The following is a 20,828-nucleotide window of genomic DNA, read 5'->3' on the forward strand; positions in this document are numbered from 1 at the left end:
TTATTTCAGATAAAATCATCACGAGCATCGCAAAGGACTCAAAAGTACGAGATGTAAATAACTTTGACCTCGTGTTGCACATACAACTTTTCGCCTTATTTATGTGATCGTAAACTTAAAGAGCTTTTTTTAAGTTTTTGTACTTATAGTCCTGTCGTCTAGTTGCCACGCACGCTTAAAGCTACATTACACGTCGCGTTCGAAAACGTCCCCTGCGAGATTAATGACAGCCTGCAAACCCTTTTACGCGAGAATAAAACGGTTCATATTCGCCCGGCACAGCGGGATAGGTGCGCGTTTACTTTAGCAATATGTTGGTACATATATGATTGAAGCCTCGGCCCGTGACTTCGTCCGCGTAGGAGTCGTAATAACTCTCAACTTCATTTTGACCCGCTGAGGGATTGTATTTTAAATCATTTCTTAGTAGCTCAGCTCTACGACTTATAAAAATATAGGTAATGTGATACATTTTTAAGGTCTTTTTTTCAACCGTTTAGGCTGTGCATTGTCTTTCAATATATATTTTATGAAATTGTCTTATTTAGAGTAGTCGTAGACCAGGTATAAATAACATATTATACAGGTACCTATTATGTATACATAAATAATCAAAGTAATGAAATAGGAATGTTAGAGTCTGTTCGAAAAGAGAAGAGTTGTGAAATGTATTGGGTACCATACATTTCACGACTCTTCTCTTTCCGCACAAACTCTACTTTGTGATATAAGTGATACGGTTTAAGTAATGTTTCAGTGTCAAATGTGACGTTTCTTCAAATAAAAACGTCACTTTTGACACTGACACATCTAATCCATATCGTTTCTAGATCTATTAATTGACGTATCTTAAAGTTCGAATCGGGCAATAGTATGCAACAGCAGGCGAATTATGAATGGGTGGATTATCCACGCGATAAAATAAGTGTCACTTAAACACCACGCGATTGAAAGAGACGGATCCTCTCTACTGTCATTGTCACGCTGTCACGTAGACAGATACGACCATGTCGACCATCATATCCGTACTGAAAAAAAATAGAAATGAAGTACCTATTATTTATCTTCAAATGTTCTACTTGGCACTAGATGTCGCATTTTAGTTGTCCCCAGCGAGAGACAGATACAAAACTTTGATGCGTGAGAATAAAACGGCTTAGTGCAATGATTTAGCTTTAGTAAATAGGACTACAAAATGTCCTAGATCAAACCTACTAAACATTTACGGGCGCGTGTGACTCGGTGAACCCATTTCTTACAAAAATAAATTATTTACTCTTTAATATTATCTTTATTTTAAAACAACACTTCTAAGTTTTGTCGCGTATAAGGTATCACTGCACTTCTCAAGAAACAAGGCACTATTAATCTTACGTACATACTGTTCAGACTCACTGCTTACAGCCTCAGATTGACCAGTGTAAATTGATATCGTGTATCCATAACAACATTCTGAAATCACAGAGAACACTTAAACTGGTTAACCTTAAGCACTGCACTGTAAGCGATAGGAGCAATCCAGATACGTTGACGACCTTTTAATGGTGAGATCTTTGCCATTCTGCTTCGGCCACCCACCACCCGTTTTATGCCACCTTAAGGATAATTTAATGGCACATTTCGAGATAACGAGTGTTGGCCAGTACATCTGGAGTGTCGAAAATGATAATTGTACCGTGTATATTTAACCAACGTAATTTGTAATTGTTTACGATTGTTTATTCAATAAAATAAAAACCGGTTCCCTAAATCTATGGAATACCTATACCTACCTATTTTGTTAACTTTAGGAAACATTTTATCGAAAAGTTAAGTTTAGCATATTCTTATGGCGTTATTCATAAACGCTTAACTGGTCTGAATAAGCTATGAATTGTTTGTATTTATCTGTCATTTTGATTTATGTATTTTTAAGAAAGGGATAAAACATAATTTAACTAAATGGGGCCCGTAAAGTTTAACGAATAATTGGTATAAACAACAAATTTCGTAATGTTCCGTTACGTTTCGGTGATCAAATGGTTGAATTGAAATATTTTATCCCGGGAATTCAAACTATCTAATCCAGAGGTACAGTTGAAACTCGACACTGGGACCATCTTGATCATCATCGTCAGTTTGACCATTCGTAAAAAAAATAGAAATACCATGTTTTCATTCATTATTAACGATTTTATTTTTATTACTTTCCGAAATATACAATCCTACAAAAGTTATTGATCCCTAAAATCTTTTCCGTCTAGCTTGACCTCGACTACCTCTAACAACAGACAAAACTATTAATAGAATATTATCAATCAATTCTACCTAGTTATTAATTTTAATAATACTTTATGCATAGTATCCGTGACATTGGCCCCAGGGAGAAGGTCACGATGACCTTGGTTTGTTGGATATTGAGGTTTAATCTACAAAACAGTGCCAATCAATAATAGACCGAGGTAGCTTGTCTAGTGATAGTGACCGACATAAGCGTCGATAGGGACGTCTCTGTATCTGTACTTATTTCCATTCGTTCGAGCATCTAGTCGAGAGACCAATATAATTATGATATCCGGCTTCGCATAGTTCTTTCGGACCTCGAGATAAAATTTGACTAGAGACGACCTTATAGTCGAGGCTAAATGTTTTGTGATTAATAAATCGGCGATGACTTATAGATAATAAAAATAACGACGCTGTAAATTTATTTGCTAACTATTTAAATCCTAAATAAAATAAAATAAATCACGCCGTGCAACGAGTCGTCGAGATTTCTGTTCGAGACGAACTAGGTACGTATTACAGTACAAATTTAATAAACGTCAATTTGGTATTTAAATAAAATCATTCTGAACTTTTTCTAACCATTAGCCGGTTTTAACTTTTTGTAATTACTTTGTATGTCATATTATCTGCAAAATTGCGATAAGAACTAGACAAGTAGTCACTGCGTGGGATGTTTTCCAATTTACGATAGCTAAAAGAGACACAGATATTTCTAGATAGGTACACAAATATTTGCTTAAATAAAGATATTTGTGTCGTTCTATACCCACCTGGGAAATAAAGGCCTTTTCAGATATGTCACGTATCTGTTATCATACATATATATATACATACATATATCATACATAACATAAATTATCTAGCTAGACTTACGTCACTACTACGTAACTACTTTCGTTCAAACTACATACGTCATTGAACGTCTTAAGTTATCAATTCTGTAATCAATTACTGTTTAAAATAATAATATTTTTAATGGTATTGATTCTTCTAAAGTTTGAAAAGATTGCATTTATTGCAGATTTAAACTACAACGCATTTTTCAATAAAGCGCAAAAAGATAATACGCATATTTAAAAATACACTCTTTGACTCCTTGGTCAGTCGAGAAATAATCAAAAATTTATTAGGTAATTAGAAAATCGTATTCGACATTCTGGTTTTAAAAATTCTACCTATTATAAATGACCTATTATAAGCTCCATACTAACATTTCTGCAAAAAATATGATATTTATATTAAGTACATTATATATAGTATGATAAATATGACATTTATAAGTAAATTAAAGGGTCGCAAGAATGTAATTTCCGTTGTGGCTGGATAAAAAGGATAGTTGGAAGCAAGGAGGAATTAAGGCACTTAGTGGCCGCGGCCGCCCGCAGGCCTACGAATTTACAAGTGCGACAGAGAGGCAACACGTCGAACGTGGTACGCCGTAGGCCCTCTGGTTTCTTCTGACAGGGATTGATTCTGTCCGAACGCTGTTAGTGTGTGTTCCACGTCCTAGGACATCTAGATACCGCATATGTACAACCATGGTATAATAATATACTCCGCCTGGTACTCTATTCCCGTCTTTTCTAGGTCACCTAACTGACACAAGCCTAAGTCATCATGCGACAGCGCTATATGATAATATGCGATAGCGCTATATATAGCGGCCATGTTACTGTGACGTAGGCATGTGTCACATTGGGAATAGAAGACCATGTTTTATTAGACCATGTGTACAACGTGTGTAGTCAAATTATAATTGTATTCTAAATTGTAGTCGGATTACATTTCAATCTGAATCTTTTCAATAATACAGCTCAATCAGGTAATATCGACGTAATTTCTAGTGCATAATACTAGATAGTAATGGCGGACTTTATTCCAAGTATACCTAATCGAACATGAAATTTTGCCTATATATTGGCCGCTAACTTGACTGTTTGGTTCCTTTTGCCTAAAATCGTAATAAGATTTTGCTCAAAATTAAATTCTAATCATGGCCATTTCGTCATTGCTCTCAATCCTAGCAATAATCGATTAGAAAGAGATCTAGTTCACACAATAATAGTCGTAATATTATCAAATTCGTCAATATAATGGCAGAATATTCGTGACCTCAGAAAATATTTGCAATTAGGTAGTGCTGGTATCACTACTGCAGGGATGTTGCGGATGCAGATTTTTTTAAAGCCTCACATCCGCGGATGCGGATGCGGATGCCGCCGCTAATTCCTGTCACCGACTTGGTCGACATCCGCATCATGCGGATGCTCCGCATTGATTTTATGCGGATGCGGATGCAGATGCGGATGTTGAAAATAATGCGGATGTTCCGCGGATGCGGATGCGGATGCGAATATTCGCAACATCCCTGATCCCTAGTACCTACTGTAAATGTTGCCTCATCAAGACAAATTTTAAAAACAAGCAACAAAATTCCATCCAGCTCGCTGAAAAGAGATTCTTTTCTAATATTGTCTTAGGAAACGTCGCATGTTTGCCGTTGTATTGTACCGTTCCATCTAGCGTGTTACGTCCTTGCCCTCCCTGCCAATTTGCTGAGAGCTTACCGCTCGTTATGGCTACGGGAATGACAGATTCCCTCTCATTTTAAGAACCTCATATCTGAATTCAGGTATTTTCTAATGTAGACCCTATTCCCATCTTAACAACGTCGTATTTAACTAATTTACCAAGGTGAATACTAGTTTCGCGGAGTAAGCAGGAGATTTCCTGTGTTCTCTTGCCACTTTTTACTGCAGCGTGTTTTGGTTTGAAAGGTTCGCTCTCACGCAAGCGATTTCTGAGTAGGTACCTATTCGCATTTGTCGAGCTAAGTGTTTGTTCATTTAAAGGCCGTACATTTCTGACGCCGCATAAATATTTTAAAGTAATTATTCCGTGAAAGAATAGGTCCAATGGAAATAAAAAAAATCTATTCAGTTTTGTACTATAACGATAAGAAAACAAAATCTAATAAAATGTTTTTTATTTACATAATATGTACCTAAGTAGTACGATTTACAATTATGTACTACAAAAGTTTTTTTTTTTGTTTTGACCCCTTTCAAATGTGTATCTCTAATGAATAGATAGTGAGGTATTAAATAATGTATAGACATTAAGCTTTTATGTACGTAGATTATTGCTCGATTACAGGGTTCACTATGTATACCAACACTGCATGCAAGGCCTGCCTCATGCATGCGAAAAAAATTCATAGCCATTATGATACCTAGATGAACTGGGCTGGTAAGCTGCCAAATCCACAGAAAATGTAAGAAATTATCTATTGAAATCTACCTAAACTTACCTCTGCACCGACATCGTCGACTTATAGTCGAAGACTTAGGTTTATACGTAGACCAAACATAGTAGAAAATTGTAAGTTTTTGCTTTGTCAATATACTTATAATTTTAAGAACTCAGCTTTGTAATTTTTTATAGTTACTACGATATTTTCCGCACAAAAACCCTTGTGAGCGAGCTTTTGCAGGGAACTCGTAAAAATGATCGCTCTGAAGGATTTTGCGGCTAAATTCCATTTTTATCACAGAACATTAACGTTAAAGGGACGTTAAAATTAAACGGCAAGCCATAGATTTTCTATAGATAGAATGGGAGCGTTCGTATTACCGTTTAGCCACCAGACTGCTACAACAGTAGGTACCTCCATAAATATTATGAAAACGATTGCAGACACTTCATTTCTTAATTGCAAGAAGCTGCTTTTGCAGGCCCTAACCTGAAAGCTCGGATGCGTACTGTAATTGGGAATAATTTACTGTATATTATAGAGAGTTGTTTCGGTGTATAGGTATACATAGGTAAAAGTACAGCGGAACTAAGATGATCGCGGTTTTATCAACTGTCATACCGGTCCTCACTATTTAATATAATAATATAATTTAAAAATATTATTTAGTTATGATCCCTCCACACGATAAGAAGAAGAACAAGTGTGTAATAGCGAGAGAGGTGCATGACACAACAGACGATAAAAATGCAATAAGTAGAGTAGTAGAAAGAAATATTATCGTCACTGGCCTACATTAACTTAAGTCACCGAAAGCCTTCTTGATAAAATAATAAATCATTCCTAGTCTGAATATGTCATCTGCTCGCATTTCGTATACAAAAGACTTGTCTCACCCTATATTACTGGCATCCCGACAGCCGGCAGCTGGCAAATACCTATTTGAAACGGGTGTATCGAGCATCGGGCCACGTCACTCACCGGAACGGCTCATAAACGACGTGACAAATGAATGATGCTGCCATTAAGTTCGTGTTTTAAACTCGGGAATGCTAATACAGGGGGGTGAGACAACTTGGAAAACTTACTCTACAAGTTTAATGTAAATAATTGTTAACAACTATTTGTTGCTAAATTTCAAAGCTTTATTGATCTTAAGAGCCCATCAACGTGCACACTAGCGCCACTGCTAAATAATCGTGATTATTTAAATTTAACGACAGGTATCTGAAAAAAGAGGCCGCTACGTACTGTATTTAGTATTTAAGTACGTACTTTTTGAATACATCAAACTAGTTTTTATGATTCTGGATTCGTCGATCTATGAACTCAAAACAAAAACGGCCGTTTTAATTTTGGACGCATAGATTGTCGAATCCAGCAACATAAAAACTAGTTTGATGTATTCCAAAAATACAGTACGTAGCGGCCCCCTTTTTCAAATGCCTGTCGTTAAATTTAAACAATCACGATTATTTAGCAGTGGCGCTAGTGTGCACGTTGATGGGCTCTTAAAGTAGTGTAAGTGAAACATACATACAGTGTTTCATTTTAAACAAAAAAGTAAACATCCTGTCTGAATATCAAGTAATTGACTAATAGACGAAATGGATACGATGATCGAAACGGAATAAATTATTTTTCCCTCTCCCCCTAAACTTTATGAAATCAATTTATGATGGAACCCCGAATATATCTCGCATTTTCACTGCCTTCTCGACGCCCGTAATTCGATGAAAGGGCGTCAAATTAAAATGAAAACACAACAGCGAATGACGAACAAAAAGTTGACTGCGGGGAATTATTAAATCAAAATTCCATTTCGTCGCCTTTGAGCGTATTCTTTTCACAGCCAATAAAATAAATATATACTTACACAGAATTCGTAATCTGACAGAAACCTAATTTAAACAAATCAATAGTGAGCTTTATCTTAGTTTTTGCCATTTTTCACAAAACTTTAATGTACATATAACCTATAATATCGTTAGGTTTATTTTAGGTAGGTAATTGAAGAAATGCAACTGTGTTCATTTAATTACGACTTGAGGCACTAGTAACTTAATGTTCCACAATATTCTTTAATGCACAATAAAAGAAAACAGCCCACAACCCAACAATATACAGTGTGGAAAAATCGAGTGCCACATGGATGGCAACTACCTTAAATATTGTAAATAGCACATTTTGTGTAAAGGACACTTTCCTTTGTTTTTAAAAACAATAAATTCTGCATTTAAGGATTTATGAAAAATCGCTTGCCTCAGTCGGGACTCGAACCGGTCAAATGTGACCGGTTCGAGTCCCGAGTTTCCACCCTGTATGTACATTAGTAGACAATTGGCGATATTAATGATATTAAAAAGCAATCTTTTCTAAATAACCAGCTAAAAGACTAGCCAAACGTTTTAAACAGGTTTTAATAACGTTTCATTTGCTATAAATATTTCAACACTTAGGTTTCCTTTCAAGTGTTACATAAGTATGTCTTTGATATTAGTAAAATGTCTATAACATTGAAAACTATAGGTTGCAATTTTATTTTGCCATTTCATCTACGGAACCCTTAAGCTACCTAAGGTTTGCCACGCGGCCACGCCGTATTCACACGTTCTCGGATCCAGTTTATGATAGGCAAAAACTAGTCGGCTTAATCGGTCGGCCTTGCTAAGACACCGATAGTTATATAGTTATGTTATGGCCGTGTGAGGGAATTTATCTTCGGACCACCCATTACCGAATACATGCAATAAATTACGTCTTATCACGGAATGACGTCACTCGCTCGGTATTTTATTCTTCTTGGAAATAAACGACATCGACAGTTTGGCAAACAGTATATATTACTTACAATCGATAGATATATAGGACGGACCCGCACGATTCTAAAAATGAATTAACAAAATTCTTAGGTACGACATTTTTTTTTTTCTTTGGTAATTTCTTGTGATATTGTACCTCCGGTATAGTTATGGTTTTTGATTAAAATTTTGATTAAAAACCATAACTATACTTTGAAACTTAAAGAAAACCGACAAAGTAGTACACCTATACCATACGATACATTTTGAAACCCAGAATAAACTAAACACATAACAACATTATAAGTGAATTTGATTTAAACTTAAATATGTATAACAAAACCTTAAACGAGTACCTACAACAAAACACTATATAGTGTATGTTAGCCCTAGCCTAGGCAATCAATCCATGCCATATATTTCAGAACCCATAAAATGTAGTTAATAGTTCTGCCCAAGCTGAAGGTATTGAAGGTAACTCGATACGGATCCATTTATATTTATATAACCTTATCCATATTTCTAAAGATATATGAATATTTGTTTATTTATCTAAGTAACTTTTTATCGCTAAGGCGGAGCCTTCTAAGAAACAAAGACCGGGATGATTGATTGCGAGTTCTTGCAGAAAGGTATAATACCTACTATAATAGCATTGTCTGTTTTAGCAATATAATATTATAGGGTTGGTATTAGTTGCCAAGCGGACCCCAGGCTCCCATGAGCCGTGGCTAAATGCCGGGACAAAACGGGGAAGATGATTATAGGGTAGGTATAGAGAGTGACGTCAGTTACACAACTGTTGTACAAATTTAAAATACTTAAGTAAATCACAAATCTTAGGTTAGGTTAGGGATAAAAGGGATCTTGTATTTTGTAAATATAAAGGACTTGGTAGCTAACCATAATTTAATAATGATAGCCATAGAACCTTTTTCAGAATTGTGGTACTGTGTACAATTCTGAAAAGCACGTCTAACTAACAGCAATTCACAATTACCTATTGTTATTTAAAATATATATGTAGAGTCTCAGACTTAACTATAAATTGTAGACTAAATGAAAACCTAGAAATGAATTTCACCTTTACAATTCAATGTAGGTACGCGAAAAATGCTTCGAATAAAACTTTCTATTTGTCTTCAATAGAGCAGAATCTTGTAAAAGTTCATAGTACACTTTAAGAGTACGGTGAGCAATTGAAGTAGTAGTGCTATGCAGTAGCATAGAGTACTACAGTGAGAAAAAAGCTGGAATTGAAGAGATACGGAAAGATCTACACGTCAGTCACGAATTAGATAAAAAAAACATTAATCAATTTCGAATTTTGAACCTTCAGATCCATGCACGGTAAGAAATGTTTACTTTTAAAGCAACAAAAGTACTACAATTTTAAAATCCTGTAGACAATATATTTCAAGATAGCATAATATTATTCAGAAACACGTCCGCAAAGCTGGACAGTTTTACCCTCCCACAGTAAATAACCGTTGTATTTCTCATACACATATCTTCATAATCATGGTTATATTCTCTTACTGGATCTAGCTTTCTAGCTTTCCGTATTTTATCGCCAAAATTATGTTAAGAATTTTTAAACACTTATAAATATACTGAATTAAACTTGTAAAAACATAATAAAGGGAAACATATTTTATTAGTTAGACAGATACAGGAAAAACAAGAAGAACGAAATTTGAATTTTAAAAACCAAAGACAAGAATAAAAGCAAATAGGATTGTTGCCAGAGGTTACAATGTAAATGTACATTATATTAACACGCCTCCTTACATTTACACATGTATGGCAACAAAACAACTACATGAGATTAAGTAACATAACTATTTAACTTTACCAATAAGATTAAGTAACATAACTAATTAACTTTACCACTTTAAGAAAGCACAATACAATTAGTATAATTGATAAGTTCTATAAAGTAACTTATCCTTAACCACGTAACCTTATACATGTCTTTGTTTACTTTATATTTAAAATGTCTCTAAATTTAATAAATTTCACATTTCCTAGAGCCTTAGTTAATATGTCTGAAACATTATTCTCAGACTCAATCTTAACAACTTCAATTTTGCCTTCTTTACAGTTTTCATGAACATAATGAAAATGAACCTCTATATGCTTAGAATTCTTTGTAAAATTTCCATATTTGGCAATGGCTACAGCGCCAGAGTTATCCTCGTATATTTTAACAGGTTGACTCATTTTTATAAACACTTCATTAATTAAACATGTTAGAAAATTTATTTCTGTTACTGCATCTGACAGAGCTATATATTCGGCAAAAGTAGATGACTTTGTAACAGAGTTCTGCTTCTTTGATTTCCACAAGATTATATTTCCAAACAATCTAATAACGTATCCAGTAGTAGATTTCCTATCAATTGTATCGCCTGCCCAATCTGAGTCAACAAAGCAATCTAGGATGTCAGCATTATCATTTTTATAATATTTTAGCTTAAGGCTTTTCGTTAAATATAAATATTTTAATACTCTCAAGGCATATCTAAAATGTGTCTCATCACAGCAATTCTGGAAACGACTTAGGTAATTAACACTAAACGAAATATCTGGTCTAGTGCCAGAGCTGATATACAACAGAGCACCTATTAAATTTCTATACTTAATATCTTCATTCAATTCAGATTTTTCCAATTTTAAATTTATTTCCATAGGCGTTTTGTATAATTTGGCATTTTCAATGTTGTACTTTTTCGCTAATGACTCTATGTAATATTCCTGACTCAAAGTTAAAGTGTTGTCTTGTTTGTAGTCATATTCAATATCTATACCAATATATTTCTTAACTTTGCCTAAATCCTTCATTTTAAATCTGTCACATAATTTATTCTTTATATCACTTATGATATTTACGTCTTTACAGCAAATCAGCAAATCATCGACAAACAATAGAATGTAAACATCGACGTCATTTTCCCTTTTGGAATATAAACAGTAATCATATTTACTCCTTTGAAAATCTAGTTTAGTCAGACAATTGTTAAAACATTCATACCAAGCGCGTGGACTTTCTTTCAAACCATATAACGATTTATTTAACCTATAAACCTTTTCGCTGTCACATTCATAACCCATTGGTTGTTTTACATAAACTTCTGAAATTACCTTACCATTAAGAAATGCTGTCTCTACATCCATCTGGTGAATCTCTAAAGAATTTTGACAACAAAAGGACAATAAAAGCTTTAAAGTTGGCATTTTAGCCACAGGAGAATAAGTATCATCGACACAATCAGTTTGTTGGAAACCTCTAACCACTAACCTTGCTTTGTATTCAGTATCACTCTTCTTTCTGTAGACCCACTTCACATCAATTACCTTTTTATCTTCTGGCTTACCAACAAGTGTCCATGTTTTATTTTTGACCAAGCTGTCCATCTCGCGATCCATGGCTGCCTTCCATTTGTCAGAATTCGCGCAGGTTATCGCCTCCTGAAAATTTTCTGGGGTCATAGCATCACAATAGTTTACACTAATACAATAATAGCCAAATTCATCATCAAATCGTCTTGGTGGCTTAACTTTTCTTTTTTGTCTCTCTTCGTTTTTATCATCATGTACATCAATAGTGTTTACGTTATCCATATTTTGGTCTTCTGGTATGTTGTTTGTATTCTTTCCAGTTTGCAACGTCTTTTCTGGTGTATAGAAATTTGCTTCTTCTTCTTCTCTGTTATCATCTTTATTGTTATCATCTTTATCATTATCATCTTTATCATCTTCAAAACCACACAGTTTTACATCTTCTTCTATAATATCGCAGTGTCTTGCTATTATTACTTTATTACCAATCAATACTCTATATCCAGTTTCACTATAGCCTAGTAATATTCCCATTTCTGCCTTCTTGTCCCATTTGGACCTTCTTTTCTCTTCCGGAATTCTTACAAATACTCGACTGCCATACATTTTCAGATACTTAACTGATGGCTTCCTTTTGAAAAATATTTCATAAGGTGTTTTCTTCTCAATTGTGTTAGTCAAAGTTCTGTTTTTCAAATATGCTGCTGTTTTTATAACTTCTGGCCAATATTTTCTTTCTACCTTTGCTTCTGACAGAAGACATCTCCCCATATCCATCAGAGAACGATGGTATCTCTCAGCGGTTCCATTAAGCTGATGAACATAAGCTGGACATGGTTTTATAATAATTCCCTTTTCTCTTGCAAACTGAAAAACTCTTGAATTAATATACTCTTTTCCATTATCACATCGTATTTCTTTTATCATCTTGTCAGTTATATTTTGCATTTCATTTACATACTGTACTAGGCAATCATATACTTCATCTTTCGTCCGGATACAATAAACTCTGACCAGTTTACTATAGTCGTCTATAAAGCTCAAAAAGTATTTTTCTCCGCAATTTCCTGTTGTTTGATGTGGCCCATTTAAATCTGTATGGACAATTTCTAATATATCTTCTGCTCTTCTTCGGTTATTTTGAAAAGGTAAATTATGCATCTTATTTTCAATACATGTTGCACACCTTAAGTATTCTGATTCTATTTCTTTAGGCAGTCCATCCAATGATTCATTTTTGCACATTATTTCCAAATTGTTAAAGTTGACGTGCCCCAATGTACGGTGTAATTTTTCTTTCATAGACATACTACTTTTACTCACATTCGCTTCCAGCATTTTTTCGTTGATATAGCTTTTCATCTTATACAATCTTTCATCTTTTACTGCAATAGCTATAATCTCTCCATATGGATTATAAATTTTGGATAATCTTCCTCTTGACACAATTGTGTTTTTGTCAGTGACTTTAGAGTAACTTATTAAGTTAACCTTCATTTCCTCAACATAGAATACGTTGTTTAATTTTACCTCTGATCTTCTCCCATAGACTGAGAAATATGAGGTAATGTTTCCAACTTTAGTAGCTTTTGATTTTCTTCCATCACCGATTTTAATATCTACCGGATTCTTCAGGGTTTCGCATCTATCAAAGTACTCATCATTATTAATAATGTGATCTGTGCATCCTGAGTCAAGGAGCCAGTTGATTTCACCCTTTTTTGTTATTTCTTCTTCACATTTCGAGGCATTATTTGCAATTGCAGGGAAACTGTTTCCGTGTACTTGTTCGTTTTGGTTAAAATATCCTCTGCCTCTCTGAAAATTTCTAGTAGTATAGGTCTCACGTCCTCTACTGGAGTGTCCGCGACCTCGGCTTCCTGAATGCCCTCTACCTCTATTTACTGAGAATGATCGACCTCTACCTCGAGGATTATACTCAGTGCGAGCATAACAGTCTCTCTGTAAGTGACCTGGTTTTCCACAAAAATGACAGTTAAAACTGCTCTGTGATGACGGTCTGGCTTCAGCTCGAAAAGCATTTGAGCTGTTATTTGACGTTTCATTCGATTTTTCCTCGGCACTTTTAAGTTTAATCTTGCTTTTTAAGTAATCGACTGTTTTCTCTTTTTCTGGTAAAACATCTATCAAATCACCGATATGGCTATAGTTTTGTGGCAGCGATTTCAACATATAGTTTAGTTTTTCCTGCTCCGTAATATCTGCACCTGCCTGCTTTAACTCATTTACTGCTTTTTCGAAATCGTCGAAAAATAAGGTCACGTCATCATAGTTTTTCAATTTTACGGATTCGAGATTATGGCGGCACACTATTTGCAAAGCCGTCGACTTTTTTAAATACATCTCATCAAATTTCTTTATTATTTCGTACGCGGTATCTAAATTGCTAATGTATTCTAATTGTTTATTCGATATTGCGCTATATATATAGTTAGTCGCTTGAATATCGCGGTCGTCCCATTTTTCATCGTCGGTATCTAACTTAGCTCGTATAGTAACATCTTTGCATTTTTTATATTGTAAAAATTTAAGTATACGTATCTTCCAGTTGCTGTAGTCTGCTCCATCAAAAATTGGTATATTTATATCACCGTTCTTCGCCGTCATCACTTCTTTATATCTCGTTACAATCTTCGAACATAAATTATTTATTTCACGTCACTACTATAAACCACGCTCTGCTACCATATAAATATACTGAATTAAACTTGTAAAAACATAATAAAGGGAAACATATTTTATTAGTTAGACAGATACAGGAAAAACAAGAAGAACGAAATTTGAATTTTAAAAACCAAAGACAAGAATAAAAGCAAATAGGATTGTTGCCAGAGGTTACAATGTAAATGTACATTATATTAACAACACTAATAATATTTTTTGCAATATTATAGTTTGTATCTTTAGGTACATATTTAAATAAAGTAAACAAAATCTACCCTTAAAATGGCTCCTTAAGCCAGTTGAAGGTGGAATGATGAAAACATTACACGATCAAATAATGTAGGTTAAAGTCAGGTCGTTCAGTGACAGATCCAGGTGGTTTTGTATTTGGTTGGTTAACCAATAAATGTTATAACTACTCGAAAAAGTACAAATATTTGTTCACGTTTATTGAAATATAGGTACAGTCAAAGAATTTAATTATTTACGACCTGTTTCCGACCCATTTCGTACCTTAATTGTCACAGTGACAACGAATATGACAGTCGCTAGGGACCTCATACTATTGTCACTGTGACAAAGTACAAAATGGGTAGGAAATTAAATTATTTGACTGTTTGTACCTATTGGAGGTCTGTCATTGACGTCTACATAATGTAATTGACATCAGATTGAATGCGATCACTTAAGAAAACGAAGCTTGTATATGTATAATGAATTACTTGTGTTAATCACTTCTAATCGCGTAATTGCTAGTTTTATGGTGCTATATAACCGCCGAGCGACAATGTTCGCGAAAGGTTCGCGCGTTTTATGTATTGCCGGAAATGCTGCCATAAAACGTAAAGTAACGGCAACCCAGACCTCATTCCCGGGGTAAGTTTTACATACTTAATCATTTAAATACGTACTTGGCTTTCAGTTTCCTAATTCTTTCGTGTTGTTCTCCAATGGACAATGTAAATAATATATATAATCGTCATTAACACCGTCTTAAAGGCTACAATCTGCTACAATGGACCGGGAGACCGCCATTGTTACGAACCCCTAAATATTATTATACACGTTGTCGGTAAATTTAGGAGTTCATTAGCAGAATAAATTGATGGGATGAATGTGTACAGACAGCTGCAGAGAAAAGTGACCCTCCCTGCATAGTTTGTATGCAAAGGTGCTAAGCGAATAAGTAGTATGTCTGACTGTACATAAAAATCTTTTTATTGTTTTATTTTTGCCCCAAAAAATGTAACGGATTAGTGTATCATTATACCTTATAATCAAATGGTGGCTATTATTATGATTGGTACTTTTTGATAGGTACTTATGTTAATTTTTTTTATGTGGCCCATTTTTAATCAATATTTCAAATAATTAATTTCAAAGCTTTCAGTCACCTACTAAAGCTTGCCGATGAAATGTTTGCTAAAATATCAGAATATCATTAGACAAGGTATGTAATGTATGTATGTATGTAGTAGTACTAAATCTTGTTCCATCAAAACATGTTCCATTTCATAAACCCCGTCATAGCCAGACCCAACTATATCGAGATCTTCTATTTCTTAAACGAACGGTCTGTAGGTCGCTTCTCAAAAGTATAGATAAAGCGACGTCGCTTTTCTGTCACCAGCAGTATCATGATAAATGGTTATTTTCCTCGTCTGATTTTTTGTCCAACTGTCCTTCTATGTCTCCCTATAAATGTACTAAAAATGGACCATACAAAACATATTCTTTGTAAAACAGGTACCTACTCGTAACTATTCTTTTGTTTTTATTGTGTAACTATAGGACTTTCAAGTAAGTACCTATTTCACTCATATCGAGAGCTCAAGTCGAGATTGTATCAAGCTATACAGCAGCCTTACGTACGCGCCACATATAGAAAAGCTGGGTAAGAAACTCCAAATCCGAAATAATATCCTGCACAAGCTATCGGGTACTACTTGGGGAGCAAATGCTGATGTCCTTCGAACCACCTGCCTCAGCTTGGTGTACTCAACAGCAGAGTACTGCGCGCCGGTGTGGCTCAACAGTGCGCATGTGCATCGGGTGGATGTGCAACTGAGACAAGCTATGAGATGCATAACAGGAACCATCAAGAGCACCCCCGTAGAGTGGCTACCTGTGCTGAGCCACATAGCTCCTCCGCACTTAAGAAGGCAACATGCTTTGGTCCGAGAAGCTCAGAAGATTCTGGCCAACCCAAATCTACCCGCCTACGACGATCTCAAGAACCCTCCACCCAACCGGCTGATTTCACGTCAACCGCCACATAAGACTGCCTCGATACTCTTAAACACCTCCTTCGACGTTAATGAGAGATGGGCCCACGAATGGAACGAGAACTTGCCCGCCAACCTAATGACAAACATCGACCCTCTAGAAAAACCAGCAGGCTTCTCACTACCCAGACGAAATTGGTGCCAGTTAAATCGCCTACGAACGGGTTGGGGTAGAAGTCGTGAGTTCCTGCACAGATGTGGCTGGAGAGAGTCGCCAGCATGCGAATGCGGGGCTGCGGTGCAGAGCATGGACCACATTATCCGCGAATGCCCACTCACCAAATACCAGGGCAACCCCGGGGACTTGTTCACCCTAGACAACAATGTCACCCAATGGATCCAGCAATTGGGCGTACTGCTATAATATACTATACTCGTATATCATATTATGAACGATTGTATTTTTGCCATACGAATAAATAATAATAATATACAAGAACGTGGACAATTTTGCCGAGCTAGATATTCGCGGGAAATCTCGTAAGATTTAGGTCAAGTAAGGCGGGAATAACTAAACTAATATCGGTACATGTACAACAGCGGAACTGAGTTCGTGTTCTGGTTTATTTAACAAAATTGATTAGCAAGTAATTAAACATCCCGATCGCACATGCCTACCATGAATAAAAAGTGTTATTGGAGGGGTAGTTTCGATCGTATATTAGGTAAATTATACGGTAGTATCGATTTGTAGAATAACAAAACAGTCTATAGGTACTTATGGCGCAATCTACGTAGGTTCCCTAATATTATTGATTATGTAGTTTTAAATACATCATTCAAAAGTCGTCTGCGAAAAGTAAAAATTATCTTAATAAAAACCCGGAACTCTACCAGAAGCTTCCACGAGCGGGCAGAATTCTTCGCATTCGACCTTCCAATTAGGCAGTGCATGTGAACCTTTTTGCCTTCCGTCCCTCATTACACGTTTTTGAATAGACCAGTGTAGCAGCAACTTTAGATCTAGGAACTAAATAAAGCTGTTCTTGGCAAGGTAAATTATTACGACATATTTTATTTAAAAAAATGATGCTTTAAGGCTTTATGTATATTCATTTTACAAGATTGATGATTCATTTTGATGCTGTCCTCGAGAAATGGAAAGATTTTTGCAGAAACGGTTTCTCGACCGGCGTATCTAGCCGCTAGCTGTCTCGAGTCGAGGCTCGAGTCCCGTTACATAACGCACCTGCCGCATGCCAATATTCGCACTCGTCGATCACCGGTACTTACTGCATCGATTATGTCACCTCTCCAGCTGACGATTATTGCACAACGAACGTGTTAGCCGAACGCGCGATTCGCTATCGAGCCACTACGCGATCGCGCGAACGCACGCGCGATTTAGTCGGTGTTACGTGGGGTTGGTGGAGGTTAGAGGCAAACTCACCGTGTGGATGGTTACATAAGTCGCGTGGCGGGAACGAGGACACGTGTGGCCCCTCCGGGGCTTGTGGCGCGACTAGCTCGGGCGCCGCCCGCGCCCATTGAGGCTCGCGGGGCGCCCGCCGCCGGCCACCCAGACGCGATTAGACAGCCTTCACGTGCGCTCTCAGCCGAGGGGCTAATAAACCTTACGCATTCATTCCACCATTGCACTTTATCAACAGATACAAAAATACATACATAAAAGTTTTTCTTTAATATTATATCTTATTATTATATGTATAACAATTCAAATAAATCCGCCCCCAACTCATTTTTATCTATTTAAATGAACTTATCAAAAAAATTACCTACATGTTTCAACTTAAATACTTAAGTCTGCTTAAGTGATTAAGAATGCTTAAAAACTGGCCAATTCACACATGTAAAAATAGATACAAAGAACTCACTTACAGTACCAAAACATTCCAGCATTTCCAGCCGGCCTAGCCAAGGTGACAATCGGTTGCGCTACGACAACAAAACGCTTTCTGTCTCTCTATAGTCTCTATCACTCTTCCATATTAGTGCAACAGTGATAGTTGCGTTTCATTGGCTACGGACCGAAAGCGACTGGCATGTTGGCTACGCGGCCAGTGCTCGACATCCTAATGCCAAAGAGAATAGATAGTATAGAAGGGTCCTGTCATAGTAAATTTTGTAGTCACAGTAAATTTATTGCCATCTATCGACACACGACTAAAACTAAAAATGAAAACGTATAAAATTTATATATTTATGGATAAATGATTTTATTATTTTTATATCATTATGACCCATGTTCATTCACTGATATCTATGTGTTAAAATTATTAAATATGAAACGGTGTCGTCACGCCATCTAGCCGAGCATAGGCCAAAGGTGTGTGCGCCATCTATCCGAGAATGACCTTTTCTTGATTTGCGAGGCACGTTTTTTCCTTAGACTTTATTCATCTTATACGAAGTTACATATGTCTTTGCTAATGCCTAATATCGGCCCGATTCGAACATTAAGATACGTCAATTAATAGTGTCAAATGTGGCGTTTCTTCAAACAAAAACGTCATTTTTGACACTGACACATCTAATCCATATCGTTTCTGGATCTATTAATTGTCGTACTATCTTAAAGTTCGAATCGGGCAGAAGGTCCGCTGATACTATGCTGTCAGAGCTGCTAATGTCCTAATGACATAATATAACTCTAAATATGACATGTAGATACTAGGTAAAGCCTGACCTGGAATATATGATCACGCGCCATGTTGCGGAATTTCACTGGAACAAATTTTTTCATACTATACTGAGCTGTCGCCCTATACAATGAGAATAACAGCGCCCTCTTCAGGATGATCATTTATTACTGGTGGTGGAGAGGCTTTATGTATATTGGGACAGTGACAAAAATGACGTTTTTGGTTTAAGAAATGACACTTTCGACACTGACGGATCAGTATCATGTCAGAAACAGATCGGATTCCTAACTAAAATTGGAATACGCCGGCAAGTCAAAATATGTACTAGAGTTAGACCAAGACAAGTCTGCAGCGAATTTGATAGCCCACGCAGTGCAAGTGTTATTTATACGTTATAATTTAATAGAAGTCTGACGTTTGAAAAAACACCTGCACTGCGTGGGCTATCAAAATTGCTGCAGACTTTTCTTGGTCTAACTCTATAATAATTCATAATTTCATTAATAATGACTCAAGGATGTCTGTTAAAAACTGGGCACGTGCGTGTACATCTAAAAAAATTAAAGATCTCCCTTGATTACTTTATCGGGCTTCTATTATTGACGCCTTTCTGGTGGAAATTGGTCGGCGAAACAGTTCGGAATCGGAACCATCCCTAATATTATTTAGTGTGCGTTTGAGCATGGTACCGGAACCATACTGGAACCCCAAACCTAGAGACATTCATTCAGGATAGATAGGAATCTCCCGCGTGGTGACGTAGTCAAAATGGTTGTTAAAACTGAGCAATTCACCGACAAATGTAAAATTAAAACATGAAAAAAACTAAAAATATGATTATTAATTGATTGAATAAGAATATGATTGGTCTTTCATATATTTTTAATCCAGGTTTTTGTATTATAATACAGTATTATAATTTTTGTATTATAACTTAGCCAAATGACTTGACTCCAAATGTGATCCTAAATTCAGTCAAGTTTTCATCATAATGGGTACAATATTATCTGTAAAATTGAACTGTACTTAGTTCAGTGTGATTTCGCTCAGTTCGAACTGTTTCATGATATCAGACAGTACGTGCAAGTTATTTTGTCACCTCGCATTGGAGTTTCACAGAATTATTCAGGACATTCTGGCATGCAGCCCGGTGAAACTGACAGTGTCCCCTATTCCGAACTTTTCGAGGTTTCCAAGCCGTAAGTAGGTTACGTACCTAAATGGTAAAGTTTTATTGGCGTTTTGTATCTCGCTTTCAAGGGAAAGGTTTCGTGGTGAATTCTTACTTTGTGTGACAAATTTGATGTGTTTTGGCAAAATATAACATCTATACTGACGCCTTGAAAAAGGGTTAATATTAAAATACTTACATTGTAAATGCCTGCAAAACGAACGTTCCTAAAAATTTAACCAAGAACAAACCTGTATTCAAATTTCCGTAAAAGACTCTTATTTATTAAAAATAAACAGAGGGAGGGGTCTGCCGATACTTATTTTTTTCTTATATATTTAATTCCCCATTTAAAAATTATATCAATATATAATAATTGTGACAGATAAATACTTAATATTTGATTCACAATAGATGCTG

General features: G+C 35.9%; 1 protein-coding gene across 8 annotated transcripts in view; it reads right to left on the reverse strand.

The window, feature by feature from the left end:
• LOC134798191 (potassium/sodium hyperpolarization-activated cyclic nucleotide-gated channel 2) overlaps nucleotides 1-18,174 on the reverse strand; it is a 287,708-nt gene extending 269,534 nt beyond the window's left edge. For 6 of the 8 annotated variants that reach the window (XM_063770544.1, XM_063770542.1, XM_063770552.1 and 3 more), the window contains exon 1: nucleotides 18,025-18,174. The gene's annotated coding sequence lies outside the window, so the exon portion shown is untranslated. The other 2 variants (XM_063770540.1, XM_063770541.1) reach the window with 2 other exon arrangements.
• Nucleotides 18,175-20,828: the final 2,654 nt, after the last annotated feature.

Source organism: Cydia splendana, chromosome 16 (assembly GCF_910591565.1).
Source record: "Cydia splendana chromosome 16, ilCydSple1.2, whole genome shotgun sequence".
Taxonomy (NCBI): domain Eukaryota; kingdom Metazoa; phylum Arthropoda; class Insecta; order Lepidoptera; family Tortricidae; genus Cydia; species Cydia splendana.